The sequence below is a fragment of the Erinaceus europaeus genome, chromosome 20 (assembly GCF_950295315.1).
Source record: "Erinaceus europaeus chromosome 20, mEriEur2.1, whole genome shotgun sequence".
Lineage (NCBI taxonomy): Eukaryota > Metazoa > Chordata > Mammalia > Eulipotyphla > Erinaceidae > Erinaceus > Erinaceus europaeus.
The window spans coordinates 6,454,195-6,471,393 of NC_080181.1; the positions used below are offsets into that span (position 1 = coordinate 6,454,195).

Below are 17,199 nucleotides of genomic sequence, written 5' to 3' on the forward strand. Positions count from 1 at the left end.
AATGAGATGGCGCAGGGTGTGCCAGTAGGGCTGACAGAGGCCTTGGCATCAGCTCACCTGCTTCCCCTTTACCTGGAAAGGTGTGACCCAAGACCCATGTGAGAAGCAAACACAGCAGGCTACCCATAATTCCTCAAACCATCCTGCCCATGAGACAACGGTATCCACTGACCTCAATGGTCTAACTTTTTTTTTTAATGCCAATTTAACTACCTATGAAAACAAAGAAGAACTCACAGTAAGATCATTTATTTGTTAAGTCACTAAGTCCCAGCTTCAACCTCTGGCTACCATCAAATAATAATCTTTTTTTTTTTTTTTTGCCCACCCTCCGCACCCACAAATAATAATCTTGAGTGGTACTCTCCTCTCTCTCATTCTTTATCACTTTCTCTCTCACACATTCTTTCCCTCTGCTTCATAAAAATAAATGCTTCCTTTTTAAATTACTTAAAAATAATTTTTAAAATTTTTTAATATTTATTTTCACTTTTGTTGCCCTTTTTTTTAATTGTCGTTATTATTTTTTTAATTGTAGTTATTATTGTTGTTATTGATGTTGTTGTCATTGGACAGGACAGAGAGAAATGGAGAGAGGAGGGGATGACAGAGGGGGAGAGAAAGACAGACACCTGCAGACCTGCTTCACCGCCTGTGAAGCGACTCCCCTGCAGGTGGGGAGCCGGGGGCTGGAACTGGGATCCTTACGCTGGTCCTTCCACCATGTGTGCCTAACCCACTGTGCTACCGCCTGACTCCCTATTTAAAAATATTGTATCTATTTATTGGATAAAGGCAAAGAAACCGAGGAGAGGCAATAGAGGGGAGGCCAGGCAGTGGTACACCTGATTAAGTACACCTAGTACTAAGTGCAAGGACCTGGGTTCAAGCTCTTGGTCCTCACCTGCAGCAGGGACGGTTCACAAGTGATGAAGCAGGTCTGCAGATGTCTTTCTCTCCCCCTCCCCTCTCAATTTCTCTCTGTCCTATACAATATAAATGGGGGGGGGGGGAAATGGCCACTAAAAGCAAGGGCTTCATAGTGCCTGCACGAAGCCCCAGCGATGACCCTGGAGGCCAAAGAGAAAAGAAGTAAGAAAGGCCATGGCGAGGCAGAGGAAGCGAGACATGTGCAGCACTGCATCACTGTCTGTGAAGCTGCTGCAGGTGGGGACCAGGGGCTTGAACCTGGGCCTTTCTGCACTGTAATCTGCACTCAACCAAATATACTACTACCCAGCCCCAATAAATATTTTCTTTAAAAATTTTAATTATCTTTATATATTGGATAAAGACAGCCAAATTGAGAGGGAAGGGGGAGGTAGAGAGAGAGAGAGGGAGAGAGAGAGACACCTGTAGCACTGCTTCACCGCTCACAAAGCTTTCCCCCTGCAGGTGGGGACCAGGGGCTTGAACCTGGGTCTTTGCGCACTATAAAATATGTGTTGTTGGCGTATTGCACCAAAGTAAAAGACTCTGGGGTGGGTGGGTAGGGAGAATACAGATCCAAGAAGGATGACAGAGGACCTAGTGGGGGTTGTATTGTTATATGGAAAACTGGGAAATGTTATGCATGTACAAACTATTGCATTTACTGTTGAATGTAAAACATTAATTCCCCAATAATAATAAAATAAAAAAATAAAAAAAATATGTGTCAACATGTGCCCCCCCAATAAAGATTTTCTTAACACACACACATACACACACACACCAAACAAAAACCAAACACCTTGGTGCCAGCAGAAAAGCTCCTGGACAGTGTGATGCTTTGTCGTGTGCATGACCCAGGTCCAAGTCTGGCCCCCATTACACTGACGCAAGTTTTCTTGCTCCCCTCACCCTCCGCCCCCGTCTTTCAAACAGACCTGAATTGAGACAGAACCTCCATGACAAAGACATCCTGGAGCAATACCAGATGGAGGCCACTCATTACTAAGGCAAATGGCTACCTTATACTGAGGGGAAATTATAGCAGATACAGGCTTGGGTGGTAATTATCTACTCCAATCTATAATTTGACATATGAATAGAAATAAAGCCAAGAAACTCTTCCTGAACTACCTATGATTTTCTATTTATAAATAAAACTGCCCATCTTAGCTTCACTATACCACTGTGGCATCCTGGCCAGCACTATGGCCCTCTGTGTCCTCTGCCAGAGTCCCTGAGTCTCAGCTTTTTTTCTTTTTCTTGTTTTAAAGATTGCCATGCTGTAATCACAGAACACGAGTGGGGGTCTTTCCCATAAGCAAGCACAAGCCTCCCTCCTCCCCTCCCCTCCCCTCCTCTGCCCTCCCCTGAGCGGCCTCCTCACCCTGTCTCTACCACTCCCAGGCCAGACAGGGATGGCATCTTTCGGGTCTCTTATGCACAGCTGTTCAAGAGGACTGAGCCACCTTTAGCTTTCACTGACTGACACTAATGGAAAAGCAAGGCCAGACGTGATTGCTGTTCCACCGACCCAACACCAGGGGGTGACCAAAGCACATCGCATCAGTGACCACTCCTGCAGTACCCACAGAAGAGGAAGAGCTGCAGGAGTTGGGCTCAAAGAAACGCTGGTCAGCGGAACAGCCTGTGAAGAGACTTTGCAACAGTACAGCACTAAGTGTTCAGCTCATTATAAACTCGGGGAACTTGCTGTTTAGTGCCAAAAGGAGAAAACTGCTATGCAATGGTCGGCAGTGTTAAGATGCCAACAGAAGGGAAAGAACCCTGGCTCGTGCCCCATGGTTCCAGTAACTGACAGGAGCCATAGGGGCCTGATGCTGCTGGCCTGGCGACATGCAGCCTCCATGGGACTCACAGACTCACGCTGGCCACCACTGCAAGCTGCCAACAGCTGCTCGAGTGCCCACAATCCCGCAGGCCCGTGACTGCGGTCATCTCCAGTTCTTGACAATTCCCTCCTCTCCTCCCCCAGCAAATCTCCTTTTTAAAAATTGCTACTGGGTTATCGCTGGGGGTTAGTGCTGGTGCTACAAGCCCACAGCTCTCATGGTCACGTATTCCTTATGTCTCTATTTTAACATTTGATAGAATAGAGAAATGATGAGTAGGAAGGGAGGGAGAGAGAGGGAGGGAGGGAGAGAGAGAGACAGACAGCGACAGCTGCAGACCTGCTCCACTGTTCGTGAAGCATCCTCCCTGCAGGTGTGGAGTGGGGGCTTGAACCTGGGTCCTTGTGCATCGCAGTATGTGTGCTCAGCCTGTGCGTCACTTCCCGCCCCCACAAAGCACCTGTTGAACAGAAAACAAGAGGACACAGACCAGTTCCTTTGTCCAGAAAGTGCTCTGTGGTTGAGAGAAGCAGTTTGGGATGGTCTTTTAATGCTCAAGATGTAAGTAACTGCTCCTTTGAGGCTGTATTTTTCCATTGACAAACTCCAGATCTTCCTCTCCTGCTCCCCTAAGTCCAAAACAAATGTGCGCACTTATTTTCTCTTTCCCCTTTATCTGCAAAGCATCAAGAACATCCTATCTTATTGGATTATAGTGTCTGAGGCAAGGACATAAGGCTAAACATCTTAGTGAACATCCATTTCTTCCTGTACCAAGTTATCGGGTCCGCTAAATAAAGCCAATGTGCATAATGTCCAAGGGTACTGTCTAGACAGAAGTGAGCCAGACATTTCTGACTTCTTCTAAATAAACTGTACTCTATCACGACATATACTGATACCTGCAAATGTTTCCGTTGTTATTTTGGTCTCATATATAAGGGTCTCATATATAAATGACTAATTTCACTGCTCCTGATTCAACTTTCCCCCCCTTTTTATTTCAGAGGGGGGATTATAGCACGAAGCTTGCCCTGGTACCACGCTATCTCCCATGTGGTGCTAAGGTTCTAGTCTGGGCTGTGCACATGGCAAGGCACACACCCTACTGGGTGACATACCTATTAGCTTCCCGATGCACACTGATCTTAAATGCAATCTCAGTGATAGCTTCTAAAACGAACAGGCCTGTAAGCCACTACTCACATGGAGAAACAGACCAGCAGCCCTCTTAAGCTGCAGGCTAACTTCTTAAGAGCAAACATCCACTTTGTACAGAGTGAATGTGCTTGGCAACTTGGCCTTTCTAGAGCAGAGGTCTTCAAAGTGTGACCCTGGTGGCAACTGCATCAGCATCATGGAATTTTCCATCAGAAATGTGAACTCCTGGGCTGGCAGTCCTTAGCTACTCAATCAGCAGTGTGGGGAGCAAGCCTATGGCTTTGAGCTCAGGGCAGAGGCTTAGTCTGCAGTGAGAGTGTGAGTCAGGTGGCAGATAAAGTTGGACTGCTTCAAGCCATCTCACTGGATGAGGTCTCCAAGGAGTTAGCTGCCACCAAGACTTAAGTCCTTGGTTCTCTGAGGTTTAGGAGTGAAGAAAAGGTAACAGAATTGAAATCTATAAGTTGTTGGGTCATTTTAAAAACAACTTGACACTCCTTGTATGCTTTCGTGCTACTACGTGGAAATCCAGCCGAGTGATTCATAAAGAGCAGCATTCATCTGGAAAGGTGTCTGCAACAGGGCCTTCAGCAGAGCCTATCATGAAAGGACACTGATCGTTCCAAGAAGGCCACTGTGTGTCAGAAACTGCCAGCCATGCAGTGCACATTCTATCCCCATGAATAAGCAGGGGTAAAGCAGACAGATGTGACTGAGTTTTCAAGAAGACCAGGGCAGCTAAAAGAGAGTTAGCCTTGAAGCACCCTCCTCAGAGGCAGCAGAGCTACTTAAATGCCACTTATTTCAGCATGCTGCTCTCGTGTACACTATTTTGGGGATGGCTACTGAGGAACTATGAACTGAAAACATTTGGGGGGGGTCAGGTGGTGGCGCAATGTGTTAAGCATGCGTAACACGAGGCCCAAGGACCAGCGTAAGGATCCTAGTTCGATCCCCCAGCTCCCCACCTGCAGGGGGGTCACTTCACAAGTGAAGCAGGTAAGCAGGTGTCTGTCTTTCTCTCCCCTCCTATGTCTTCCCCTCCTCTCTCCATTTCTCTCTATCCTATCCAACAACAATAGCAGTAGCAACAATAATAGCAATACCAACAACAACAATGAAAAAAAAGATGGCCACCAGGAGCAGTGGATTCATGGTGCAGGCACCGAGCCCCAGTGACAACCCTGGAGGCAAAAAAAACAAAACAAAAAACCAAAACATAGTTTTTAAAATTTTTATGGGTGAATAGTACTGCGATGACCATTAACACACCTGTATCACTCTTTGTCTCTCTATTTCTTTTTGAAATCCACCTAAAGCAGTATTACTAAAGCAGCCATACAGCGCGCCTGTGCAGTCTCCTAAGTGATGGCTGCAGTACTTTGCATCCTCACCAGCAAGAAAGATGAGCTCTTATCACTCTGATGCCATCATCTGTTTTCCATCTACACCATGCTTCGGCCTCGCATGAGCTTAATGTGCAGCTTGGCGATACGAGAATCCGGCATGAAGCCCAGCCAGTCTATCTTGGCGTTACTCTCGATCGCACTCTGTCATTTCACAAACATCTCATAAAAACTGCAGCAAAGGTGGGCGCGAGGAATAACATCATTGCAAGACTGGCCAGCTCCTCATGGGGCGCGAGCGCTTCCACACTACGATCATCATCTCTGGCATTATGCTATTCCACTGCAGAATACTGTGCCCCAGGATGGTTCCGTAGCCCCCGTGTCCACTTGGTCGATTCCAAATTTTATTCCTCCATGAGGATAATTTCTGGAACCATCCGTTCCACCCCGGTTCCATGGCTGCCAATTCTTAGCAACATCGCCCCGCCAGATATTTGTCGGGTTGCGGCATCATCTAAGTTCACTTCCCACGTCTACGCTCGATTGGACCTGCCAATATACGCGGATATCTTCGCCCACCCTGTCCAACGCTTGACGTCTCGTCACCCAATCTGGTCCCCTACGCCTACACTGAACTTCTCTGTTCCAGTCTCTTGGAAACAGAGTTGGCAGTCAGCTGAGGTAAAGAACAAACACCTCATCACAGACCCCTGCAAGCGTCAACCCGGCTTTGACCTAGCACGTTATGATTGGGCCCTCCTCCATCGCTATCGAACAGGCCATGGCCGGTGCGCCGCTATGTTCCATCGCTGGGGAGCCAGAGACGACCCGAACTGCCCCTGCGGCTCCAGACAGACTATAACCCACATAGTCAACGACTGCCACCTCTCCAGATTCAAAGGAGGTCTCGAAACTTTACATCAGGCTCAACCTGACGCTGTTGACTGGCTATGGAAGAAGGGCAAACGCTAGAAGAAAGATCACTCTGCGCCCTCACCAACACTATATTCTTCTGATTTGTGTATGTGAGCCTGCTTGAATGGCTCTGGTTTCTCGTTCCTTGATATGACTAATGGCACTGAGCATCCTTTGTTATTATTATTATTATTTTGATTTTATTTATTTTTCCTTTTGTTGCCCTTGCTGTCTTTTTATTGTTGTTGTGGTTATGATTGCTGTTGTTATTGATGTCGTCATTGGATAGGACAGAGAGAAATGGAGAGAGGAGGGGAAGACAGAGAGGGGGAGAGAAAGACAGACACCTGCAGACCTGCTTCACCGCCTGTGAAGCGACTCCCCTGCAGGCGGGGAGCCGGGGGCTTGAACCAGGATCCTTACACCGGTCCTTGCGCTTTGCACCACGTGTGCTTAACCCGCTGTGCTACTCCTGACTCCCCCTTTGTTATTAAAAATTCATTCCACCTTCTGGGGCCAGCTTCATGAGTGGTGAAGCTGTGCTGTAGGTTCTCTCTTTCCCTACTCATCTCTACCCCCAATTTCTGTTTTATCAAACGAAAAAGAAAAAAGGATAATATGGCCACCAGGAGCCATGGATTTGTTGCCCAAGTCCCAAACCCTGGTGGCAAAAAATAAATTATTCAGGATAGTGACCACAGATCTCTTTTGAGAAAAAAAACTTGTTAATTGCTTTACCCGAAAACCATTTTAATTCCTGATTTGGAAATTTAGAATATCTTTTTTGTGCTTACTTGAAATTTTTTTTAAAGAAATATCTGTCTTTGGAGCAATATCTGTTCAAGTACTTTGCTCATTTTTTATTTGGGCTTTCATTTTGTAGTTAAATTATAAGTATTGGGGGCTGGGCAGCAACACAGTGAGTTAAGTGCATATGGTGCAAAGTGCAAGGACTGGCATAAAGATTCCGGTTTGAGCCCCTAGTACCCCCCACAGGGGAAGGAGTCGCTTCAGAAGCAGTGAAGCTGGACGGCAGGTGTCTATCTTTCTCTCCCCCTCTTTATCTTCCTGTCCTTTCTCAATTTCTTTGTCCTGTCCAACAACGATGACTAAAATAACAACAATAACAATAATGATAAACAACAAAATCAACAAAAGGGAAAAAATAGCTACCAGAAGCAGTAGATTCATGGTGCAGGCACCAAGCCCCAGCAATATCCCTGGAGGTAAAAAAAAAAAAAAATATATATATATATATATATATATATAGCTTTATTATTCACATAGTTTGGGGCTTATTTCATTATCATATATTGTTTCCAAATATTTTCTCCTATTTTGTAGATTTCCTTTTTACTTTCTTACTGATAACACAGAACAGATCAATATTTCCTTGTGACCTTTTCTCTTCCTCTTTTTCTTTTTCCTTCCTTCCTTCTTCCCTTCCTACTTGATAGGAGAGGGAGAGAGAGGGAGAGAGAGAGAGGGAGAAAGAGAGAGGGAGAGAGAGAGAGGGAGAGAGAGGGAGAGAGAGAGAGAGAGAGGGAGAGAGATAGAGAGAGAGGGAGAGAGATAGAGAGGGAGAGAGAGAGGGAAAGAGAGAGAGGGAGAGAGAGGGAGAGAGAGGGAGAGAGAGGGAGAGAGGGAGAGAGAGGGAGAGAGAGAGAGAAAGAGGGAGAGAGAGGGAGAGAGAGAGGGAGAGAGGGAGAGAGAGGGAGAGAGAGAGGGAGAGAGGGAGAGAGAGAGAGGGAGAGAGAGAGAGAGAGAGAGAAGGAGAGAGAGAGGGGGAGAGAGGGAGAGAGGGAGAGAGGGAGAGAGAGGGGGGGGGAGAGAGAGGGAGAGAGAGGGAGAGAGAGAGAGGGGGGGGAGAGAGAGGGAGAGAGAGAGAGAGAGGGAGAGAGAGGGAGAGAGAGAGGGGGAGAGAGGGAGAGAGGGAGAGAGAGAGAGGAGGAGAGAGAGAGGGAGAGAGAGAGAGGGGGGAGAGAGAGGGAGAGAGAGGGAGAGGGAGAGAGAGGGAGAGAGAGAGAGGGAGGGAGAGAGAGATCTGCAGACCTGTTTCATTGCTTGTGAAGCCAACCCTCCCCCCCACCCACAGTCGAGATCAGGGGTTGAACCTGGGTCCTAACATATACTAATGTGTGCACTCAGCTTGGTGGGTCACTTCCCAGCCCCTTCTGATGTATTTTTTAAGTACCACAGTTTTTATTTCCTTGAACATTAATTAATCATTTTTGTCCTTTACATATTTTTGATATTATATCCTAAGAGTTTATTGTCAAATCCAAGGTTATAAAGATTTGATTCTTTTTTTCCCTCCATTTTTATTATTTATCTTTTTTTGCTACCAGGGTTGTCACAGGGGCCCAGTGCCTGCACTTGGAATCCACAGCTCCCTACATCCATTTTCTCCTTTTTCCCCCCTACTATATCTGATAGGATAGAGAGAAATTGAGAGGGGGGAGGTTAAGAGGGAAACAGGGACACCCACAAACTGATTGACCTCAAGCAGCAGCCCAGCTGCAGGCTGGGAGTGAGAACTTGAACCTGGGTCCTTGCTCAGGCCTTGCACACAAGTACTATGTGCACTTAACTGGGTGTGCCACTGCCTGGCCCCCAAGATTTAATTCTAAGATTTCATGATTTTATGTTTCCATCTAAGACTGACTTTAGCTGATGAATTTTTAAAAGCCCCCTTTGTATGCTCAAGATCCATGTGACTTACTATACCCTAACTCACTACTGCACAATAAAAAATCTGGAAGTGAAATTCTCATCATTGTAATCCACCGTTGCATGTCCTACCTTTTAAAAAGAGTAGGAGAGGCACAGTGCTATACAAGATGCTGGGTGTTATACAGCAAACCCTAACAAAGGGACTTTTCAAAGTTAACCCGATTACCAAATAATGTGATGATAACAATAACTATCCATTGTCTTCTTGAACCCTAAGACAGCAGGAACCTCATATTTCCACTATAGAGCCTATATTTCCCCCAGTCCTGGAACCTTATAGTGGGGCCCACTTTCCTGCATGCTTCTCTCAATGCATATCAAATAATATTGTATCCGCCGATCCCAAACTAATCAACGCTACAAGTACCACCCCAGCATGCTTCACTTCAGACTGTGTCCAGAGACTTCAGGTGTGGAATGACAACCCTTCAGCTTCATCACTCGGGTGAGAACTTTCCTTTCATAGTATACTCTAATTCCATTCCAGGTGGCCCACTTCCTAACAAAGTCCCAGAACCTAGATATAGACTAGGTCCCGTGAGATAGAGCATATGTTCACACATATCCATTAACTAGGGCAAAATATATACCTGAAAGCAAAAGCACACAATAGTCTGCAGTGAGTACCCCCCAACACTTCATCTGCACTATTCCATCCTTTAGGGCCATAATTGTTCAACAATTTGTTTGGCTTTGTATGTTAACTCTCTTTTCAGCCATCAGGTTCCAGATGCCAGCATGATGCCAACCAGACTTCCCTGGACAGACGACCCCACCAATGTGTCCTGGAGCTCTGCTTCCCCAGAGCCCCACCCCACTAGGGAAAGAGAGAGGCAGACTGGGAGTATGGATTGACCTGTTAACACCCATGCTCAGCGGGGAAGTAATTAAAGAAGCCAGATCTTCCACCTTCTGCATCCCACAATGACCTTGGGTACATACTCCCAGAGGGTTAAAGAATAGGAAAACTATCAGGGGAGGGGATGGGATACAGAGTTCTGGTGGTGGGAATTGTGTGGAGTTGTACCCCTCTTATCCTATGGTTTTGTTAATGTCTCCTTTTTAAAATAAATAAATAAATGAATAGTAAAAAGAGTAGGAGAGCTGACGTGGAGACGCTAATCAGTTCTGTGATGCAGCTTTTCATTTCCTCATATCTATGGAGACTCATATGTATCGAGTAATGGCCATTCACTCTGATCTTGAGGAATATGTTTTTTCTTCTTAAAGCTAGTGCCTCTTTCATGTAAGATTTTACCATTTATGCTGTTTCTTCATCCCCAAAGAGATCAATTTAGATAGAGCAAGACACCACAGCACAGGAACTTGCTCAGGTGCCACAGTGTCTTCCATATGGTGCAGGGGTGGAACCTGGACTGTGCTGACGGCAAGGGCCTGCTTCTTTGTGGTCTTCGAGGGATTTTACTGCATTGCGTCTCTTGAGGTCTCCAACCACAGGCTTCATTAACATTTTCTCTCATCCAGTTCTTTTGGATGACCAGAGGATCTTTAATATTCCTGAGCAGTCTGCTTTATTCTTTCCCCGAAGACCTTTTTCTTAGACTAGCCTTTAGTGCTCCGTCATTTTCTAGAATGATAGAACCACCACTCAAATGTTACCCGTGTAACTATGATGTGTCAATAAAAACAAAGCAAGAGTCATTTTCTTTCAGTCACGAACATAAAGTCAGTCTGGGACAGAGTGGGATCCAAGCCTTCTGTATTTGCATACTGCTTCCTAAACCTTTTCTTAAAAGAATAACAACCTTTTTTTTTCTTTAAAAAGAAAGCAATAAACAGACTACCCAATTATAAACTTGGGAAGCAGAACTACTCAGACTGAAGTCATTCTGGTGGGAAGAGAGTGTGAGGAACCAAGAGCATCTGCTCTGTCCCTTAGTCTTTATTCCACAATCACAGCTCCCAGATATTCTTGACCTTGACTTTCTATTAGAATCATCAGTGTGTGGGGCCAGGCAGTGGTGCACCTGATTAAGTGCACATGGACCCAGCTTCAAGCCCTCCTCCCTACCTGCAGGGAGGATGCTTCATGAGTGGTTAAGTAGTAGGTCTACAGGCATCTTTTCCCTTTTCCCTCTCTAACTCCCCTGCCCCTCTCAATTTCTCTGTCTTATTAAAAATTAGAAAGGAAAAAGGGGGGATGGCTGCTGGGAGCAATGGTGCTGGCACTGAGCCCCAGTGATAACCTTGGTGACAGGCAGAAAAAAAAAGTGTGTGAGTGTGTGAGTGTGTGTGAGTGTGTGAGTGTGTGAGTGTGTGAGTGTGTGAGTGTGTGAGTGTGTGTGTGTGTGTGTGTGTGTGTGTGTGTGTGTGTTAAATCCTATTTGCCAGGTTTTCTCCAGAACATTTAAATTTGACCATCTGTGAAGAGGACAGAAGCATTAGGGTGTTAGAAGAGTCCCCCATAGGATTCAAATTTGCAGCCAAGGAAGAAACTGAGTCTGAGGCCATTTCTCACTTAAAAGCAGTCATGAACTTTGTTTCTATAATACAGAACACTTACGGATGGTCTGAACTGTTAGATAGATGGATTAATATAATACTTTTTGCTTTGTTGCAATTTCAAAAACAGGGAAAATGGACTTTTTATAGGTTGCAAAAATATTAAGACTTCACTTAAAAAGCCCATATATTTAGAATAACTGGTTCTTTTGAGCTCCACTCCTTTTTTTTTAAATTTTCTTTTTTTTTACATTAAATTTTTTTTATTTTTTAAATATTTATTTTATTTATTTATTCCCTTTTGTTGCCCTTGTTGTTTTATTGTTGTAGTTATTATTGTTGTTGTCGTTCTTAGATAGGACAGAGAGAAATGGAGAGAGGAGGGGAAGACAGAGAGGAGGAGAGAAAGACAGACACCTGCAGACCTGCTTCACCGCCTGTGAAGCGACTCCCCTGCAGGTGGGGATCGAACCGGATCCTTATGCCGGTCCTTGTGCTTTGCGCCACCTGCGCTTAACCCGCTGCGCTACAGCCTAACTCCCTGAGCTCCACTCCTTAAAAGAAGATTTTCAGAGTAAATTATGCCATAGGTCAAAAGAAAGATAAAATTAAAAATCACCTCGTTTACTACTTTGAAAAGTCACGTGATTAAAGGAAAGTCTCTGAGGAATCATGCATTCCTCTCATCATGTCTATCCTCTATTCCATCAGGAGTGGACAAAACGAATTAATTAAGAGGGTCTCTGTAGTATCATTACAGAGAACTCTTCTTTGTCTGATTAAGATGCTAAGAGATCAAAATGTTGATCCCATGGAAGAGGAGACTAGTAAGCCCCCACCCCATCCCAATTGGGAGTATTTGAGCTGGAATAACTTAGTGGATTGCCTTATAATTTTTTAAACTCATGAAGAGAAGCTACAAAGGCATATATAAGCCAGCAATGAGCATAGTTTGGAGAGAAAAGTTATAAACTGATGAGGTCTGACAGTAGTGTGCAGACTGAATAAAGACAGCTCTCCACAGGAAAGAGACTTAGGCCTTTTAAGTGTTAGTCTCTCTCATGTTTTGCTTTAAATGAGTCTCACTGCTGTAAAGCACACCTTGTCAGGAGCTCTTGTGGATTTTGAGAGCACTGTTGTAGGGAGCAGGAGTGAAGTCCCAGCCACTATCCTTCCTTACCCTTCTTATTGCCTGCATGACTGATGGGACTGACGGCATACAGACACTTGCTCAAGGCCTCACTCAGGGGTGCCCATGCACCCCATCACTACAGGACAACACTGGCACAGCCCCTCAGCACACTGTCACCGTGCCTGCCCTCTGCCCTCTCTAAGGCTGGAGGGAGGGGTATGTGACTGGAGCCACCCTTCTGCTGACTCTCTGCGACACGCGAGTGCCCAGGCTTTGGCAGGGCTCATCATCTGGATGTCATGCATAGACAAGTTCACATTTGAAGGTGGTGGAGCTGGGAATTTAGCTCTCACGAGAACCAAGGCTTCGCTTGGGGCTACTCAGATAAAAACAAAAAAACATCTTTCATCTATTAAAAAAATAAAAATATTCACAGAGTAGGATGCTTGCAGTAAGTGGAACCTCTGACTTGCAAGTACGTGGTCCTGGGTGTGGTCCTGGTGTTGCACGTGCTGGGCTGACGCTCTGGTTCTCTCTCTCTCTCTCATTAATATAAGTGAATCTCAGATAATACTACATATCAGCATTTATTACATCTTTAGAGTTTATATATATTTATCCTTATTATTATTTATTTGTAAAATGAAAATACTGACAAGACCATAGGATAAGAGGGGCACAATTCCACACAACTGCCACCACCAGAGCTCCGTATCCCATCCCCTCCCCTGACAGCTTCCCTATTTTTTCTTTCATGCATCTTCATAATGACTATGGTGAAGTCCTATCTCTTTTTAGATGAAAAACTGGATTTTCAGAAATGCTAGGAACTTCTCAAATTCGCACTGTTAACAGGTTAGAATTTCCATTTTCTATACTTTGTTTAGCGGGGAGGCAGGTCCTCAAGTAATTCCTCTCACAGTATAACACCTTCTGGACCAGATCTACTCGGAAGCAAACCACTGTGTTATGTGGCTGGGACTTACAGGTTGTCAGGTCTAAAGCCCCTTGCCATCCTGGTCCATCAAGCCCCCGCCATTAGTAACTGAACTGTAACAACACAGGGGTCTGGGCACTGGCTAGGAGGCTCCTGAAGGACATTCGTAACATCCCCAAACATCCCTGCAAACACACCCCGATAGATAAACTACTTGGTTAATGACTTGGACTCTGAAATAAGACAAACATCAAGGTGTAGAAGGGAGCAACATAGAAGCATGGCTGAGCCTGGAGCAACTTCCTTGATGGGGGAGGAGAAAATAAACACACAATCAAGATGAGAGAAGGAAGAACTGTACAATTTAAAAGCACAATCTCAGATATACTTCACTTGGTTTTCAAAAACTATTGAGGTATAATAGAAACACCTTGTGTTTCATGTCTGACAACATGCTCTGTGTATCATGAGGCAGCCACCACATTAACTCTAGTTATCGTCTCTCTAGCTTCTAGGATCAGTTCTCTGCAATTCTAACCATAGTTTGCAAGGTTACTATTGAGACCACACTGTAACTCACACCCACATGGTTTATTTGGTGTCTGGAAGTTTGCCAGCTTGGCCCTCTGAAGCCATTTCACCCATCTTCCAACTCCCTTCCTCTCTGGCAACCACTACCCTATTCTCAGTATCTTTGAACTTTGGTTGTTCTTTCACTTTGTGAATTTTCTTTCATTTGTTTTTTGCCACCAGCCTTATCACTGAGGCTCAGTTCCTTCATGACAAGTCCAACACTAGTAATGGTCATTTTAAAAATTATCATACAGACAAGCAAGGGAGGAGAGAGGGAGAGGGGAATTCGCAGCCTGGTATGCCACTCATAAAGCTCATGAAGATGCATGTGGTGACCAGGAAGCTGACCTTGTTTGCCTTACCAGTTGTACCAATGCCCACCCCATATTTATCTCTCTCTCTCTCTCTCTCTCTCTCTCTCACACACACACACACACACACAAACGTGCATTTCAACAAAAACAAACGCAAGCTCACATGTCATTTGCGTTTCTGACTTACTTCACTTAGCACAATTACCTCAAGGCCCATTCATGTCATCAGAAAACTTGCTTTGGTCTCAGCCTTTACTGGTAAAATGCATGAAATAATCCTTGCTGTGTAGGGTTGTTAAAGAGGATGAATGTTGATAAATCAGACCAGGTTAGAGGCGAGACACAGTCCATAGTAGTTTAATCCAAGAGTCCAGGTCTGACAAGTATAGAGGCCCATGTGGTAGCTTGGGGAAGGAAGCTCTTTGTGATGGAAGAAAGACTGATCACTTTTTCTTTTTTCTTTTGGAATGGGAACTCCCTAAAGGTTAGAGCCTGACAGTCTAGTTCACTGTGAATCATGGTGCTTCATGCAGGAAGGAACTGACTGCGCACAGTAGGTGTCTCTCTCAGCAAGCAGTTTGCTATTTCTATTTACTAAATCTACAGAAAACAAAATTCCACACCTCCTTCAGTCATCTGTTAGGTATTTAAGTGTCCTATTAAGGACTACTGCTTGAATTTTTTTTTTCTAACTTCCTCTTGTAACTAGAACTCATTTCATTTTGCTCAATTCTTAGGGCAGCATTTCAGCTCGCATTTGTGCTTGAAAGGTGTGCTTCTCTGGGTATAGCTGTTGTAGATTTTAAGTCCCTTTAATAATTAATGTCAGATCTCACTACACCCAAGCTGACAGGCTCCTCTGCCTAGTCTCTTGCTTTTTAATTGGCACCTTGTGAGCTGCAGCCTGCATAGTGAAAACGAGTTAAACACCAGGCTCTGGCTGACATTTTCTTGTTGACAAAATTCAGCAAGCTCAACCTTGGGAATATTCCCAGGAAGATCTGAAGAAGTAGTGCTGGTTGGATAAACAAGAACGTTCCTGTGAGTCTTCCCCTAATGATTTTATAGCTGTACAGTCAAGGGTTGAAGTGTAGGTGAGTGACGGTAGGAGACAAAGCCCAAGTGAACGGACAGAGGGTTATTATTTCTTACTGCCAACAGTCAAGACCATGCATTCCTAACACAGGCCTAGTATAGGCTCCTCCTGCCCACAGCTACAGCAAGTGAACGGATAGAGGGTTATTATTTCTTACTGCCAACAGTCAAGACCATGCATTCCTAACACAGGCCTAGTATAGGCTCCTCCTGCCACAGCTACAGCAAGAGAACGGATAGAGGGTTATTATTTCTTACTGTCAACAGTCAAGACCATGCATTCCTAACACAGGCCTAGTATAGGCTCCTCCTGCCACAGCTACAGCAAGGAATGATCAAAATCAAGTCTGCAAAGGTCAACCAAATATCTGTTATTAAGCTGAGTGCTGGGGTCAGCCCTGTCGACTCCTAGAGGCAGAGCTGGATGAAGATGGAGCATGCTGTGGGACACTGTCACAATTACATGTCAACAATGAAAAGCTACAGACAGTGAAGACTGCAGAGTACTGTGGATATTGATACGGGTCGCAAGCATAAATCCCTCATGTGCAAGTGCTTATGTGCCCCTCACACCTGCATTGATCAGCAGCATGCTGACATTCAGGGGCCTGTGAAGAAGGCACAAGTACAAGTTTGAGTATACACCTAAAAGAGTATAAAGTAAGTTTAAATGTAATTTAACTTTAGATCTGTAAAATTGCATTTTAGGTGATCATCCTAATATGAATTTTTCCAAATGAAAAAATATACATTTTCATGTGGTTTGAATTAAACATTTACCAGACACTTAGACTAATGACTCATTTTAACCACAGTGCCCATTATTCAGAGAGGGTTTACAGAATAACTATTTTTTGACCAATTCAATGATGTATTATTAAGATTATACAAAAAGATGAACTACATATGCTCCAACTCATGTCCCCCAAATGAAGGGATTTCATCAAAATGTTACATTAAGATTGAAAGAGAAGGGAGTCGGGTGATAGCACAGCGGGTTAAGTGCACGCGGAGCAAAGCACAAGGACCGGCGGAAGGATCCTGGTTCCAGTCCCCGGCTCCACACAACAAGGGCAACAAAAGGAAATAAATAAATATAATACATAAATAAATAAAAGATTGAAAGAGAAAAGCAGTTATCATATATATGAGTGATTAAAACAGTAAATCTTCAGATTCTTTTTTCTTTTTTTTTCTTTTCCTCCAGGGTTATTGCTGGGCTCGGTGCCTGCACCATGAATCCACTGCTCCTGGAGGCCATTTTTCCCCCTTTTTTTGTTGCCCTAGTTGTTGCAGCCTCATTGCGGTTATCATTGCCATTGTTGACGTTGCTTTGTTGTTGAATAGGACAGAGAGAAAATGGAGAGAGGAGGGGAAGACAGAGAGAGAGGGGAGAGAAAGACAGACACTTGCAGACCTGCTTCACCGCCTGTGAAGCGACTCCCCTGCAGGTGGGGAGCCGGGGGCTCGAACCGGGGTCCTTACGCCAGTCCCTGCGCTTTGCGCCACGTGCGCTTAACCCACTGCGCCACCGCCCGACCCCCCAGATTCTTTTTTCTAAAGGATTTGTTTTTCTACTTTATTTTTTAGACGTGATCAATTTTACTGATCTCAAAGAACCTTCTTTTGTTTCTAGCATTTCACTTTCATTTTTTCTCTTTTACTCATTTCTGCTTTGATCATTATTACTTCATTTCTTCTGGTAGCTTACGATTTGGGTAAATTTATTTCTATTTTTAACTTT

At 44.6% G+C, this 17,199-nt stretch overlaps 1 long non-coding RNA gene across 2 annotated transcripts in view; it reads right to left on the reverse strand.

Moving 5' to 3' along the window:
- Positions 1–17,199, reverse strand: part of LOC132534955 (uncharacterized) — a 199,434-nt gene that overhangs the window by 134,021 nt on the left and 48,214 nt on the right. The window lies entirely within an intron of this gene.